General features: G+C 44.2%; 1 long non-coding RNA gene across 1 annotated transcript; it reads left to right on the forward strand.

The window, feature by feature from the left end:
* The first annotated feature begins 9,516 nt into the window (after window positions 1-9,516).
* Window positions 9,517-10,368, forward strand: LOC124688905. The gene is made up of 3 exons (XR_006998665.1): window positions 9,517-9,618; window positions 9,763-9,847; window positions 10,326-10,368. It is a non-coding gene; the product is annotated as an uncharacterized LOC124688905 (long non-coding RNA).
* Window positions 10,369-12,393: the final 2,025 nt, after the last annotated feature.

Genomic DNA, 12,393 nt, shown 5'->3' on the forward strand with positions numbered 1-12,393 from the left:
ATCAAACATAGCAAAACAGGCAATGCGAAATAAAAGGCAGAATCTGTCAAAACAGAACAGTTCGTAAAGACGAATTTTAAAGTGGCACCAGACTTGCTCAGATGAAAATTCCCAAATTTAATGGAAGTTGCGTACATATCTGAGGATCACGCACGTAAATTGGCAGATTTTTTTGATTTTTCTACAGGGACTACTGCTCAAATTCGTGACAGCAAGAAATCTGTTCCTGCGCAGTAATCCAAATCTAGTATTGGCTTTACTATCAAAGACTTTACTTGGCACAACAATGCATTAAAATAAAGATAAGGAGAGGTTGCTACAGTAGCAAACAACTTTCAAGACTCAAATATAAAACAAAGTGCAGAAGTAAAATAATGGGTTGTCTCCCATAAGGGCTTTTCTTTAACGCCTTTCAGCTAGGCGCAGAAATGTGTGAATCAAGTATTGTCAAGAGACGAAGCATCAACAACATAACTTGTTCTAATAATAGAATCATAAGGTAACTTCATTCTCTTTCTAGGGAAGTGTTCCATACCTTTCTTGAGAGGAAATTGATATTTAATATTACCTTCCTTCATATCAATGGTGGCACCAACGGTTCGAAGAAAAGGTCTTCCCAATATAATGGGACAAGATGCATTGCATTCAATATCCAAGACAACAAAATCAACGGGGACAAGGTTATTGTTAACCATAATACGAACATTATCAATCCTCCCCAAAGGTTTCTTTATAGCATTATCAACAAGATTAACATCCAAATAACAATTCTTCAATGGTGGCAAGTCAAGCATATCATAAATTTTCTTAGGCATAACGTAAATACTTGCACCAAGATCACATAAAGCATTACAATCAAAATCATTGACCCTCATCTTAATGATAGGCTCCCAACCATCTTCCAACTTCCTAGGAATAGAGGTTTCAAGTTTTAGTTTCTCTTCTCTAGCTTTTATGAGAGCATTTGTAATGTGTTTTGTAAAGGCCAAATTTATAGCACTAGCATTGGGACTTTTAGCAAGCTTTTGTAAGAACTTTATAACTTCAGAGATGTGATAATCATCAAAGTCTAACCATTATGATCTACAGCAATGGGAGCATTGTCCCCAATATTTTGAAAAATTTCAGCAGTTTTATCAATTTCAGCAGTTTTAGCAGTTTCAAGCAATTTTGCACGCTTTGCACTAGGAGTAGTAACATTGCCAACACCAATTATTTTACCATTGATAGTAGGAGGTGTAGCAACATGTGAATCATTAACATTACTAGTGGTGGTAATAGTCCAAACTTTAGCTACATTATTCTCTTTAGCTAGTTTTCGTTTTCTTCTTTTTCCCACCTAGCATGCAATTCAGCCATCAATCTAATATTCTCATTAATTCAAACTTGGATGGCATTTGCTGTAGTAAAAATATTATTATCAATATCCCTATTAGGCATAACTTTCAATTTTAAAAGATCAACATCAGAGGCAAAACTATCAACCTTAGAAGCGAGAATATCAATTTTATCGAGCTTTTCCTCAACAGATTTGTGAAAAGCAGTTTGTGTACTAATAAATTCTTTAAGCATGGCTTCAAGACCAGGGGGTACATTCCTATTATTGTTGTAAGGATTCCCATAACTATTACCATTAGCAGAAGGATATGGCCTATAGTTGTTACTAGAATTGTTCCTATAAGCATTGTTGTTGAAATTATTATTTTTAATGAAATTCACATCAACATGTTCTTCTTGGGCAACCAATGAAGCTAAAGGAACATTATTAGGATCAACATTAGATCTACCATTCACAAGCATAGACATAATAGCATCAATCTTATCACTCAAGGAGGAGGTTTCTTCAACAGAATTTACCTTCTTACCTTGTGGAGCTCTTTCCGTGTGCCATTCAGAGTAATTTGTCATCATATCATATAGAAGCTTTGTTGCCGCCCCCAAAGTGATGGACATAAAGGTACCTCCAGCAGCTGAATCCAATAGGTTCCGCGAAGAAAAATTCAATCCTGCATAAAAGGTTTGGATGATCATCCAAGTAGTCAGTCCATGGGTTGGGCAATTATTTACCAAAGATTTCATTCTCTCCCATGCTTGAGCAACATGTTCATTATCTAATTGCTTGAAATTCATTATGCTACTTCTCAAAGATATAATTTTAGCGGGAGGATAATATCTACCAATAAAAGCATCTTTACATTTAGTCCAAGAATCAATACTATTTCTAGGCAGAGATAGCAACCAATCTTTAGCTCTTCCTCTTAAAGAGAAAGGAAAAAAATTTAATTTTATAATGTCACCATCTACATCCTTATACTTTTGCATTTCACATAGTTCAACAAAATTATTAAGATGGGCAACAGCATCATCAGAACTAACACCAGAAAATTGCTCACTCATAACAAGATTCAGTAAAGCAGGTTTAATTTCAAAGAATTCTGCTGTAGTAGCAGGTGGAGCAATAGGTGTGCATAGGAAATCATTATTATTTGTGCTATTGAAGTCACACAACTTAGTATTCTCAACAGTACCCATTTTAGTAGTAGTAAATAAAGCAAACTAAATAAAGTAAATGCAAGTAACTAATTTTTTTTGTGTTTTCGATATAGAGAACAAGACAGTAAATAAAGTAAAACTAGCAACTAATTTTTTTGTGTTTTTGATATAAGAAGCAAACAAAGCAGTAAATAAAGTAAAGTAAAGCAAGACAAAAACAAAGTAAAGAGATTGGATGTGGAAGACTCCCCTTGCAGCGTGTCTTGATCTCCCCGGCAACGGCGCCAGAAAAATTGCTTGATGCGTGTAGTTAACACGTTCGTTGGAAACCCCAAGAGGAAGGTGTGATGCGCACAGCAGCAAGTTTTCCCTCAGAAAGAAACCAAGGTTTATCGAACCAGGAGGAGCCAAGAAGCACGTTGAAGGTTGATGGCGGAGGAGTGTAGTGCGGCACAACACCAGGGATTCCGACGCCAACGTGGAACCTGCACAACACAATCACATAACTTTGCCCCAACGTAACAGCGAGGTTGTCAATCTCACCGGCTTGCTGTAAACAAAGGATTATATGTATAGTGTGGATGATGATGGTTGTTTGCGAAGAACAGTAAAGAACAATTGCAGCAGTTTGTATTTCAGATGTAAAGAATAGGACCGGGGTCGACAGATCACTAGTGGTGTCTCTCCCATAAGATAGCAGATGTTGGGTGAAAAAATTACAGTTGGGCAATTGACAAATAAAGAAGGCATAACAATGCACATACATATATCATGATGAGTACTATGAGATTTAATCAGGGCATTACGACAAAGTACATAGACCGCTATCCAGCATGCATCTATGCCTAAAAAGTCCACCTTCAGGTTATCATCCGAACCCCTTCCAGTATTAAGTTTTAAACAACAGACAATTGCATTAGGTATGGTGCGTAATGTAATCAACACAAATAACCTTAGACAAAGCATCGATGTTTTATCCCTAGTAGCAACAGCACATCCACAACCTTAGAACTTTCTGTCACTGTCCCAGATTTAATGGAGGCATGAACCCACTATCGAGCATAAATACTCCCTCTTGGAGTCACAAGTATCAACTTGGCCGAGCCTCTACTAGCAACGGAGAGCATGCAAGAACATAAGTAACATATATGATAGATTGATAATCAACTTGACATAGTATTCAATATTCATCGGATCCCAACAAACACAACATGTAGGATTACAAATAGATGATCTTGATCATGATAGGCAGCTCACAAGATCTAACATGATAGCACAATGAGGAGAAGACAACCATCTAGCTACTCGCTATGGACCCATAGTCCAGGGGTGAACTACTCACACATCGATCCGGAGGCGATCATGGCGATGAAGAGACCTCCGGGAGATGATTCCCCTCTCCGGCAGGGTGCCGGTGGCGATCTCCTGAATCCCCCGAGATGGGATTGGCGGCGGCGGCGTCTCTGGAAGGTTTTCCGTATCGTGGCTCTCGGTACTGGGGGTTTCGCGACGAAGACTATATGTAGGCGGAAGGGCAGGTCAGGAGGCGCCACGGGGGCCCCACACAACAGGGCCGCGCGGCCAAGGCCCAGGCCGCGCCGCCCTGGTGTCTGGCCACCTCGTGGCCCCACTTCGTAAGTCCTCCGGTCTTCTGGAAGCTTCGTGCAAAAATAGGACCCTGGGCGTTGATTTCGTCCAATTCCGAGAATATTTCCTTACTAGGATTTCTGAAACCAAAAACAGCGAGAAAACAAAGAATCGGCTCTTCGGCATCTCGTCAATAGGTTAGTGCCGGAAAATGCATAATAATGACATATAATGTGTATAAAACATGTGAGTATCATCATAAAAGTAGCATGGAACATAAGAAATTATAGATACGTTTGGGACGTATCACCCCCTAAACCCTAGCCCTAAGTGCCGGAACCTGAACCTTGGATCATGCACTTTGATGGATCCAAGCAGCATCAAGGCTCGGGGGCTGGAGTTACCCTAAATTCACCAACAGGGGAACAATTGCAGTATGTCCTACAAATTCACTTCGAAGCTACAAACAACATGGCGGAATATGAGGCTCTACTACACGGATTGCGCATCGCTAAGGAAATCGGGATCAAGCACATCATATGCTACGGAGACTCCGACCTAGTGGCACAACAAGTAGCCAAAACCTGGAACGCCAGAAACTCCGTTATGGCAGCTTACAGAGACGAAATTGACGAGACCGCCAAATGCTTCCTCGGCTATGAAGTCAAGTACCTCAGGATAGATGATAACACAGCGGTAGATATGCTGTCCAAGCTCGGATTCGGCCGGAAACCAATTCCACCCGGAATTTTCCTGGAGCATCTATGGACACCCTCTGTAAAGGGCGCTAACCCGGAAAACCTAGATGTGGCAGTGTCTCCGGATGAGGAGGTAATGGATATCATTCCGGCCTGGACATAACTCTTCCTGGATTACCTCATGGATCAAAAGAAGTTGCCACAGGATGAAGTCCTCGCACGATAGATCATCAGACGAGAAAGATCCTACACAATTTTTGATGGACAGCTCTACAAAAGAAGTGCAAACGGGATATTTCTAAAATGCGTTTCAAATCAAGATGGCATTGAAATCCTCAGAGATATCCATGCAGGGGATTGCAGGCATCACCCCGCTCCCAGATCCATCGTTGCAAAAGATTTCCGGCAAGGATTTTACTGGTTAACAGCTAAAGAAGATGCTGATAAAATCGTGAAAACCTGTCGAGGTTGCTAGTACTACGCTACTCAACCAAATGCTCTGGCTCAGGAGCTGAAGACCATCCCTATCACTTGGCCGTTCGCGGTCTGGGGGCTCGATATTGTCGGAAAATTAAAGAAATCATCTCCTGGCGGTTTTGAGTACCTCTTGGTCGCTATTGAATAGTTTAGTAAGTGGATCGAGGCAAAGCCAGTGAGAAAAGCCGATGTTGCTACGACACTAAAATTCGTTTGCAGCCTCATTGTGAGATACGACATCCCACACAGCATAATCGCAGATAATGGCACGAACTTCGCACAAGGAGAACTGAAGGATTGTTGCAATGACGTAGGGATCCGGCTTGACCTTGCTTCTGTGGCTCACCCACAATACAATGGACAAGTTGAGCGAGCCAATGGCCTTATACTTGCCGGAGTCAAACCTCGCCTTGAGGAGCCACTTCGTCGCGCAGCCGGAGCTTGGGCTGAGGAGTTAGATTCTTTATTGTGCAGTTTACGAACTACCCCTAACAGGTCAACTGGGTTTACGCCTTTCTTCCTAGTATACGGACTGAAGCTGTGCTCCCCTCCGACATCATCCACGATTCCCCGCGAGTTTCCGCCTACAATGAAGAAACTGCTGACGAGGCTCGACAACTATCTGTGGACCTGATCGAAGAAGCTCGGAATTTAGCTGACCAACGTTCCGCCATTTACCAGCAGAAACTCCGATGCTACCATAGTCGGAAAGTTCGGAACCGCTCGTTTAAGGAAGGTGACTTGGTCCTCCATCTTCGGTAGGTGAAAGAGCATAAGTTTCAATCTCCATGGGAAGGACCTTTCGTCATCAGCAAAGTGCTTCACAACGGATCCTACTACCTCGTTGATTTCCGGGAGTTAAAGGATAGACCTGCCAATTGGTACCGAATACGCAAAAGGGAGGATCCGGATGACATATACGATGAAACAGATCATCCTTGGAATATAGCATAGCTACGTCCTTTCCACACTTAGCAATTTCCGCATTACATATCTTGTAATATCTATGATACATGATCAATGAAATAAAGCATATGGTTCACTCTTTGAGTCCTTTACCTCCTTTAGTTTTTCATTTTTTGGATCGTATATGTTTTCCGACTAAAACCGAAGAGCTGGATATTTCCGCCTAGGCGTGTATTAAAGTTGTGATTTTCAAAATCGTCCTTTAGGACATAAGCTTAAGTTTTCTGGTGGAAGAGTTTTTTGTTGCGAACTTATGGATCCCTGGTAGCGACTTCCGGCACCTTGGTTGGGGGCTTGTTTCTGCGGTTATTGATGGATCACCATTAGGCTTCGTCGCCGTAGGCGAGTGTTTCCGGTTAAAGGTCTTCCGGCTCGTGGAAGGTCAAATAAGCAAGCCGGAAATCTTAGAAACTAGCGCTTGCTTTTCCAACAAACGAAACATGCATATATAAATTGAACGGATAGCAGGATAAGTTTTTTCCGCCCATGCATTTGTTTCTCCTAGCTACTTAAGAATATTTAAGTTATATATTACAAACCCTCGATGGGGCCAAAATGATGCATTATTTTCTTCTGCAGGACTAAGTTTTTACTTCTCCTTGTTCGGAGACGAGCGCGCTTCATCTTCAGCTTGTGCTTGCTCATCTTTCGTCTCCTTAGCCGGAGAAGAGACACCATTTTCATCATCATCAGCTTCAGCTTCTTCTGTTAGAGAAGTGGAGCCTCCCTTGGACTTGTCCTTGGAACTGGTCCAGGTATACTGATCTCCGTCGCCGGATCCGAGAGGGCGTGCCTCCACTTCTCGCTCCTTGTAGTATTCAGCTTCAAGGGCTTCGTCAACAGGAAGCACCACCTTGTCGAAGAATTCATAGTGCGGAATGCGGCGCGTGATCCGGGTATCATAACCACTGCATGTATCTACATTTGCATTCGGAGGAACTCTAGCAGTGGTAATATCGATATCCAGATCCGGAACACGCGCTAATCACATGGCCAAAGACATTTGGGCGGCACCCCAGGAAGATGAGGCTTGAAGATCCACAACCAGTTCCATGAGAGCATCCATCCTCTTGATAAGATCTCGGACAGTGCAGGTCCTGCTCTCCTTGATTGCCAAGTTGTGGCAGATTTTCCGACACGCGGAGATAAGATCGTTGCAATCTTCTCCGGCGAGCCGGATCAAGTCATCACGTGGAAGCTGGTTGCGGCGCTCTTCATTGTATCCAAGAGGCTCTGCATAAAATGATGGGAGATAAAACATCAGTTAGAGTTCAGGAGATTAATTTGACTTTGGAGTTCCGGATACTTACCCATGACATCCACGTTGAGAACGTCCTAGCCTTTCTCCGCTGTGGTCATGTAATTTTGGAGCCCATGTACTTCCTTCTGAAGCTGCTGCAGTGTCTTGATGTCAACCTTCCGCTTGGTCACAAAATCAGCCTCCTTTTGGAGGAGCTCAGAATTTTTCTCCGTCAGCTGTTTCTCTGCATGTTCTCGTCTCTTTTCCGCCTCCGCGAGCTTGGTCTCTATATCTTTATATGCGGAGCGCATGTTCTCAAGCTCAGAGGAGGCAGTGGATAGAGAGGAAGATGCACCTGTTAAAGTTAATTTAAAATCAACTTCATAGTCAGAAAATTGGACTATAATGGAAAGCTTGGCCGGAAACATACATTGGGCTTCCATCAGCTGTTGTTCCAGATCCGCGATTTTTCTTTTTGCGTGGCGATATCATCTGCCTGGCCCAAGGTGACGCGGCGCTGTAAGGAGATGTTCTTGTACATCTCATAATGTAGCGCCTGCTGTTCGTGTAAGAGACAAAGCACGGATAAGTTTCCTGGTGCATATAAGTTTTTCTGTGTAGACTCTTTCGAAGCATCATTTTTGGAAAATTTCCGCCATGACGCTTGGGGGCTACCACGACACTTCAAAAGTTTCAGTTTAGATTACTCCAAGTTTCAAGGTGCTAACTATTTCTAGTTTCCGCCTAGATACTTGGGGGCTACTGGGAATATTGGTTTACCTTGCGCTTGACGAGCAGCTGGTTGAAGAAATCACTGATTTCCTTCTAGTAGAGTTGAATCTCGGAAGAATCAACATCAGCTTTGCCCCATGCATTGTTCAGCATGGAATTCAATAAGTCCTGCTCAAGCTCCCACTTCTCTGCCTCCGTCAGCTTGTGGAAGAACTTATGTGCATAAGCCTTTGGAGTGGAGTACATGTTTGATGGATCACCGAAGTTGTCTGGAAATACGATAGCATCCTTAGCCGGAGTTCAGCCTTATCGTTGGAAGTCACTTCCGCTTCTTCCGTGATCTTATCTTGAGGCTCCTCTGTAACGGCCCCGGGTAGTACCCACTGTTAGATTTGCTTGTGTTTTTTATTTTATGCATCATCATGGAATATGCATCATGTCGTCCAAGTTTTATTTAACAAAATAAAATTATTTTATAAACTCTTCTTATTTTATTTTCCCTCTCATATGGTTTTGTTAAATCCTCTCTTATAATTTTCTTTTAATAAAACCCCTCTCCCGCGCCCTCTCTCTATCCGTGGCCCATCTCGCTCTCACTCCCTTTTTTTTTCTTCCCGGTGGCCCAAGCTAGCTGCCAACCCACCTCCTCTCTAGCCCACCGGCCCATACCTCTTCGTAGGAAGACCAAGTCTTCCTCTTCTCCTTTTTCTTCCCACGAGAGTGGCGTGCTCTCCTTCCCCGTCAACATCACCGCACCACCACGCCACCACCACACCTGCCCCCTCGCTTAAAGCCGCCCCGCACGCCTCCTGGAAACCCTAGCCTCTCTCCCCTCCGCTGCCGCCACTTCCCCATCCACCTTCTTCCCCTTCACACAGAGAAACAAAGAAGAGGAGAACGAACAACCATAACCATGGCCGGCCTTACAGTGAGCTCAACCGTGTCGTCGCCACAGGCGCTCCCTCGACGAGCTGGGACTACCAGAAGAACCGCATCGTCGTCCTCTCCATACTCCCCAAAGGAATCGAGCCAGGAGAGCTCCAATCGATAGTCCGATTCCGTTCCCATCCTGCCGGCGAGTTTCTTCGATTCTGGCCACGTTGGTGCTTCTTCGTCGCTTCTGAGCACATCCACACACACCTGGTATCCTTCCCGTCCTCTCGAGCCTCTTCTCTCTCTTTATACCGCTCTGTGCCAACTTGCCGACGTTGACCGCCGGCATCCTCCGCAGGCACCCATCACCGGCGACACTCCGGCAAGTGCCCGGACCCTTCTCTGCCGGCCGCAGGTCCGCCATGCCAAGGCGCGTCCCCGACGCCATCCTGTTCTCCCCGGTTCGCCCCCAATCATCGTCCCCATCTCCGACCTGAGTCGTCCGCCATGGCTGTTTCACCAGAAGCTTTCCGCCATGGTCTGGTTCAAAGGGTATACTTTCCCTTCGAAAATAACATCAGCCGTATTAGCATAGCACAGTGGTTGGTTCATGTGGCCTCAATCCAGAGATCCTGTGTTCAAATCCCAACTCTAGCTAATTAATCCAGCTTTTTGTTCTCTGTTTGATCTAATCAGATCTGGTGTCCCATGGGCTTGAGCCCAGTTCCATCGATTCGGCCCGACGCCGATGCACGCCCAGCATCTGTCCACCGCAGGCCAGGTTCGGCCCAATTCTGTATGGGGAGCCTTTTTCTTTTATCTCGTATGCATGTAATGGTTAAATCCATATCTTTTGAACCCTAATTCAAAATGCAAAGTGTTATATATGAAAATTGATCAGAAAAATGCATTGAACATGAATATGCCATCCATATACCTGTTTGCATCTTGCATCATGTCGCGCGTTGATAGTCGTGCATGTTCACCTAACAGATATGCGGAGTATTTCGGAACACCACCTAGGTTTTCCCCGCTCCGTTTAAACTTGAAGTAGCGCACCCCTGCCATGATATGCCATGCTAATCAACACTTAGCTTTGTCGGTAGAAACTGCAACTCTAACCTAATTTTCTTGTCCGGGGTTCCGACTCCGCTTAAATTGGATAAGTGCATCGCATCATCTTTCCATGTCATGCATATCATCTTGATCATGCCGATTCTTTATCCGTAGTAGTAAGACTTGCACACGTTGTGTTCCAGCATTTGCTTCTTCCCGGATAGGATCACGAAGTGTTGATGTGAGATACGACGAGTTCTCTGATAAGTTCTTCTTCAGCTTTTCACAGGCGAGCCCTCTCTCTTCACCTATTTTACTCTCTCCCTCGCACTGCTATCCTTATGTTGCGATTCTTTATCGAGTCACGTGTCCTATTCCACTTGTTTATCATAATAATCATATATATATATCATTCCTTAACCACAGCCGTTGCTTGATGTTTGAGCCTTGCGAGTCGTAGGCGTGTTTAGGCTATGTTGTTTATCTCAATTTGTTATCGGGATATGTTGGGTTGTTGGGAGGTTATCACATGCTATATCAGTTGTTGGAGATACACATGTTATACTTACTTGTTAACAACTAAAATTGTAAGCAGAGGCATCTGTGAGCCCCTTTGCGAAAGCATCAGAACTTTGACTTGCTAATGTCCCCTAGGACCCGAGTTCTTGTTATCTGTTCCGAGATTAAGCGCTCTACCCATACGTGGGGGAGTGGGACCCCCATCACCCACTACCTTTCCTCAAGTCTGTTTATTGGGAGCCACAACCTTGGTTTTATTTGCCCATATGCACGATATGCACGATTTACTTCCTGTTGCCTTCGGGTGTTTATATTAGTACTGTACTCATATTGCGGATAGACTTATCCTGTGCCTGGTCGTTAGTGCCCGCCTGGACTATGTCGCAAACCTCTGGGTCCGTATCGGAGTACGGCCGAACTTCGTCACGGGTAGCTTAGTGGGGTGGCTCCCCTTAAACTTTCTCTTGCATTGGGAACGGTCTTGATGTGAGACTCCACCTGTAGCAAGTGGGTTCGACCATCCGTATGGTTACATTTGGGCAACCCCTGCAGGGTGTACATCTTATCGATAAGCCGTGTCCGCGGTTATGGACGACTTGGAATTGTATGGCTTGATCATAGAACAACTTACACCTTATACTTGTTGTTAATAATCTGATAATAACTTGCGTACTAAAATAGCATTACTACAACCGATACCTAATAAAACTTGTCCACCGTTGAGTGCCTTTTACATTGCCTCTTCGCTTTGTTGAAGGGGATATGTGTAATCGGTTGGGTTATGTTTGTGTAGTATTTATCTGTTACCTTGTGCGCTCTCTTATCTTCTCTGAGTAGACGGATGTTGTAGTGTGACTCTATTGGTTATAGTTTTGCTGCCGCTAAACCTACCATATAGCCCCAGGCGGTATATATATATACTCGCCCGGCGAGCATAGCCATTTCTAGTCTCGCTAAGTACGTGCCGGAGTTCATTCCTTGGTACTTACTCTCGCCTTTCCTCTTTCTCTTTTGCTTCCTTCCTTTTGTCGGCAACCGATGGCCCGACTTTGACAGGTACGAGATGACGACGTTAGCAAGGTTACCCTTCCGGCTTGGCCTGGGCAGGGTTATGGACGCCACTGATTATCTTCAGCACTCTTTGTCCAATTTGTATCTTGTCCATACTCGGACGTATTTGATCTTCTGTATGACTTGGATATTTGTATTGTATATTTGTATCTTGACTCGTAAGAGTCGTTGTTGTAATATATGTCTCTTGTGGGCTCTATTGTAATCCTGTTGTAATGTTACCGCTCGTGTTAATTCCTCTGGCATCATGTGTGTGATTCGTCGCACACGTCGTGTCGGAGGGCGTCTCAGAATCAATATCGTGCGGATTTCGGCGGGATCGCTGATATCCTCAGGATACCGGTTCCGAGGCGTCACAAGTTGGTATCAGAGCTCAGGTTGACGGTACCCCACTAGTCCAGCCTGTAGGATAACCTTGCCAACGGTCGTTGAGTTTAGAGTCCAAACTATTTTCTGAAAACTTCGTTGGATAGTTCTGATTAGCTCTAATTTTTCTCCTTACCTACATTCTTTCTCCTCTTACCTTTGCGAATTTTGAGTTTTCTCCCTTATCTGAGTTCTCTGAGTATTAGGTTCCGACGCGGGTTGGCCGATCTTTGCCTTATCCTAATAGGTTCGATCTTCGGAGGTCCCGACGAAAGCGCATCATCGACAACGGAGCAACGACTTCTTGTTAGTGGT

This window comes from Lolium rigidum, chromosome 2 (assembly GCF_022539505.1).
Source record: "Lolium rigidum isolate FL_2022 chromosome 2, APGP_CSIRO_Lrig_0.1, whole genome shotgun sequence".
Taxonomy (NCBI): domain Eukaryota; kingdom Viridiplantae; phylum Streptophyta; class Magnoliopsida; order Poales; family Poaceae; genus Lolium; species Lolium rigidum.